At 63.5% G+C, this 4,688-nt stretch overlaps 1 protein-coding gene across 1 annotated transcript in view; it reads right to left on the reverse strand.

The window, feature by feature from the left end:
* Positions 1–397, reverse strand: part of SLC35E2B (solute carrier family 35 member E2B) — a 27,663-nt gene extending 27,266 nt beyond the window's left edge. Inside the window, exon 1 of the mRNA XM_059376232.1 lies at positions 192–397. The gene's annotated coding sequence lies outside the window, so the exon portion shown is untranslated. The remainder of the gene's footprint in view (positions 1–191) is intronic.
* Positions 398–4,688: the final 4,291 nt, after the last annotated feature.

Genomic DNA, 4,688 nt, shown 5'->3' on the forward strand with positions numbered 1-4,688 from the left:
CGGCCCGGCCCGCGCCCCCACCCCCGCCCCCGCCGGCCCGGCGGGCCCGGGGGGAGGGGGGGGCGGGCGGCGGCGCCCCGAGGGCTCCGCGCGCGGCGGGGCTGCAGGAGGGGTCGCATCGCGTGCGCCGGGAAGCCCCGCGCAGACCGTTCCGTCCCGTGTGGGGCGGAGCCGGGCGGGCAGCGCCTCACCGTGGGGCGGCCATCGTCCCTCCAACCCTCTCTACGCGACCGCCGGGCCGGTGGGGTCGGGGGTGGGGGCGCGGGCCGAGCCGCGGGCGGAAGTGCTCGCCGCCGACCGGAAGCGACGCGCCGGAAGTGACGCGCAGGGGCCGCCTGCGACGTCTGCGGCCGCGCTCGTCCGAGTGGTCGGCGCTCGAGCTTCCCTGCGGCCGCGCCTGCTGCGGGCGACGGTGCCCCCGGCCGTCCCGGCGCGGCCCAGGTCGCGGGTGTGCTCCGGCGGGTCCCGTTCGGGTGGGGCGGCTCCGGCCGCTCATTCCCGCGGGGCCGCCGCGCGGTTTTGATCTCAAGGGACAGTAGAGGGAGAGACGGAGGGAGCGCCCTGCCGGGGGGCTGGGGCCTGGGGGCGCCCGCTCACCCGGGGCCCGGGGCCGCGCGGAGGCGGAGAGCCGCGCCCGCGGCCCCGCGCCTGCGCTCCCGCCCTCCCGCCGCGCCCCTGCGGCCCCGCGCCCGCAGCCCCGCCCCTGCGCGGCCGGCCCTCCCGCCGCGCCCCTGCCCGCGGCCAGTGGCCGCGCCTTCTAGACCAGGGTCGTGCAGTTCTCACTCGCTTTTCTCTGCGGCGATTTGCAACGAGCCCGTTTCCTCCTTCAGACCCGTTGGCGTCCGGGGCCCGCAGGCCGCGCTTCTAGGGAAGGTCCCCGGGGCCGCCAAAGGGAGCCCCCAGGGCCGGTCCGCAGGTGGGAAACAGGAAGAAACGGCCGAAGTGGGCGTGCGCGGCGCCGTCTTCCCGAACGAAGTTCGCGGGTAGCTTGTTCTTGCGCAGAGCCGCGGGTGCTGGACGACTTCCCAGCGGTCCTGGGTGTTGTGGTCTGTGAGTCCTTTACAGTCCAACAGTTTCAAGAGCAAATTTATAAAAACTCAACTTTTTTTAACAAGATTTTTATTTATTTGACAAACAGGTAGACAGGCAGAGAGAGGAGGAAGCAGGCTCCCTGCCGAGCAGAGAGCCCGCCGCGGGGCTCGATCCCAGGACCCCGGGATCGTGACCTGAGCCGAAGGCAGAGGCTTTAACCCAGTGAGCCACCCAGGCGCCCCCAAAACTCAACATTTTTACAGCAAAATCTTTCTTACGTGTCATCTGGGGAAACAGTTTTGAAGTGCTGTCGTGTGACCCCGGGGACTTTCCCTCCTGCCCTCGGAGCTCCCAGTTGCCCTCCAAGCCGCTGCCTCCAGCCACTGCGTGCAGAGCGCTTTGCGCCGCTCCGCAGACTCGTTCCCGAGCTGCCGTCCTGTCCTCTCTCTCTGCCTGCCGAAGGTTCTTGTCTCTAAATACTCAAAGGAAGCACTGCTGCCCGCTAAGGTGGCCTCAGAGATTTCACCATGGGGTGGTTTGAGTTGTTCGTGGTGGTTGCCACACAGGTGTTTTTATCTGAACTCGCTGGAGTTCCAACTTCTTCCTTTGACTGGATTCCAGGAAGCAGAATTTTGGGCGAAAGCATATAGACTGGTCAGGATTCTCCATACTCTGCTGGGTTTCAAGTGGGGTCGTTTAAATACTGCCTCTGCTCATCTGCACACCCAAGGCTGCAGCATAGATGCGGGTGTAGACACGAGTCCGTCAGGGTGCAGTCCCTGTGAAGGAGGAGACCTGACCAACAAAGACTCTGAGGCGGAGACTCCCCTGAAGCCTGCCTGTGAAGCTCTAGCTGGGGTGCCAGGCCCTCTGCCCAAGCCCTGCCTCCCTGCAAGACAGGACTTCCCAGCGGTCTGACCTCTGGGTCCCCTTCTGACAACGATCTCTTCCTTTAGGGTTTGGATGACGTTTGAAAGGTGATCTGGAAAGCAGGAAGGAAAGCGTCCGTGGCAAGTTCACGGGTCCCTCGCAGATGGCTGAGCTGCTGTGTGTGCAGCTCCTGGCTTCCTGGCCCTCACCCCTCTCATCAGGCTTCATCTGTGTGTGGGTCCTAGTCTGATGGCCCCACCTGGGTGGGATCATGGAGTCCACAGGCCCAGAGGAGCCCCATTCCCAGGCAACGGGGAGGACAGCGGAGAAGTCGGGATGGGGGCCCCGGAGCTCCCAAAGCCCAGAGAATGGGGCCTGGGTCAAGTTCTTTTGGGTGGGAAGGTGGAGGCCCCCTTTTCTATGCCACCAGGCCTACCGACAAAGCTGTCAGGGAGCACCGACAAGCAGCTGGTTTGGAACAACAGCTCCCATCCCTAAACCAGAGAACTGAGCCCTTCCTGGGAACCCTTTGGGTACCCCCACCCCACACCCTACAGTGTGACCCCTTGGTCTGACCCTGGTGGAGGCACTTGCAGCCTCTGTCCCTGGGATTCAGCCTCTGGGCACCATGGGGCTAAAAGTCATGGAAGCAAAACCACAGGATTAGGGAGCAGCCCCTTTGCTATCTCAGGCCAGTGTCTGGGGAGCAGCGCTGGTGAGCAAGGGGCCATGCCTGGCCTCACTGTGCTCACAGGAAGCCATGGGCTGAGGTCAACTCCTGCCTCTGTCCTCTGTGCTGCTGGGGAAGAGGCCAGCCTTGACTGGAGGCCTCCGTGGGAGGAGCAGCATGGGAGGGCCACAGCTGATGCAGGCCACCTGTGGGCGGGGCACTGGCCAGCGGGTCTGCAGATGGCTTGGGACATACCCTGCCATCCCTCTCTTTCCTCTGCCCCACCCCAACCTCAACCCCACTTCACCCCTTCCCACCAAATCCTCAGTGTTTCCATGATTCTGAAAACCACCCAACCTCTGGCCTGGATCTTTCTGAAGGAGAATGTGCCGTAAGTGGCTGATCTCCACGTGGTCACTGTGCAGTTCCCGCCTTCTCCCATGTCCCTCTCACCCCCCCCCCCAATTCTCTCTGTGCTCCTGCAGCTGATCCTTCACTCTGGGTCCCCCTCACCCCCAGGCAGACTAGCTGGTTCCTGGTATCTAGTGGCTTCCAGGTCAGGTAACACGGGGCAGGAGGGGAGCTACTGCTTTTGGGGACAGCATTGCTGGGACACGGCCAGTGGCATGGACTGACGTGGAAGGGAGGCCAGCCAGGTGGGGAACTCGGCAGAGGCCTGGGTTGGGGTCTGGCCCTGTGCTGCTCCGACTTAGCCAGCAAAGGCCAGAAAGGGTTCCAAGGCTACTGCCCTGAAGCCTGGAAGCTTGGGGCGGCCTGAGACCCTTGGCCTCTGTGCCCTCCCTCTTCCTTTCCCAAGGCAGGAAAGTCCAAGGCTCACAGGTCAACAGCCATTGTTTTTTTTTTTTTAATATTTTATTTATTTATTTGACAGACAAAGATCATGAGTAGGCAGAGAGGCAGGCGGAGAGGGGGAAGCAGGCTCTCAGCTGAGCAGAGAGCCCGATGCGGGGCTCGATCCCAGGACCCTGAGATCATGACCTGAGCCGAAGGCAGAGGCTTTAACCCACTGAGCCGCCCAGGTGCCCCATCAACAGCCATTATTGAGACACGTGGCCTTGTGGTTAAAGGCAGCGCCCAACACCCAGCGAGCCCCTCTAGCCAGCTGATGCTGGCCCTTGCCCTCAAAGTGCGCCTTCTGCCACCAGAGGGGACAAAGCCTAGCCTGGGATCCGCACGCACCGCCAGCTCGAATCTTGAGAACCTCTGGATGTCGGGGTTGAGTTCGGGTGCCTGCCCCACCCTGCCACCTGTGGCACCTGTGCAAACTGACCACAGGTGCCTGTATTTCCCAGCAGGCCAGCCCACAGACTGCAGAGGCCTCCTGGCCACTGGGACACCTGAGCAGCAAGGTGACTTGCTCCCACACGTGCACCAGGAGAGCAGGGGGTCCCGGTCAGGGCAGGCCAAGGCCACATATGGCCCCGGGAGGCTGATGCTCTAGGACTGGCCTGGGAGGAGGGCCAGGGAGGCTAGGGGAGAGCTCAGCTGCTTCTCCCCTTCCCCACAGGCCTCTGCAGATGGCTGGGGGCGCCCGGTGTCCCAGCACACAGGGCTTCCGTGTCCTCCTGCCTGTCTGCAGTGCTCAGCTGGGCTCCTGGCAAAGCCTTCCCCCACGTTCACCGACACCTAGTCAAGACCATGTGGAGTGGGAGGCGAGAGAAGAGTATGTGCCAGAGCCTGGCCCCTGCTCCCTGACCCCAGCAGGCCTGGATGCAGCTGTGGGGAGGACTTCGGAGCCTCTGGGGGTCCCCTTGGGCCAGTCCTCTGATTTACCTGGGAGCATGTCCCTTTCTGTAGACTCAAGCCCGCTCCCTCACCCAAGCCTCTGCTCTACCCTTCAGGACAGGTGGTGACACCCAGTTCGACACCCCTTCTGGGAAGAACAGGTGCTGAGCCCCAGGCCTACCGGTGCCAATGGCAAGGCGGACGGGGGCACCTGGGTTGGGAGTCAACGTGGCAGCCGCCTGGGCAAGAGCCCCTCTGCCTCACACATCCCAACGGCGCACTCGGCGTCCACAGGCTCTAGAAGCCTGGCCTGCCTCTCTAAGCATCTCTGTGTTGGTTACAAAGAACCAAATAAAGTTGCCAGCCAATC

This window comes from Mustela nigripes, chromosome 14 (assembly GCF_022355385.1).
Source record: "Mustela nigripes isolate SB6536 chromosome 14, MUSNIG.SB6536, whole genome shotgun sequence".
In the NCBI taxonomy this organism is placed as follows: Eukaryota; Metazoa; Chordata; class Mammalia; order Carnivora; family Mustelidae; genus Mustela; species Mustela nigripes.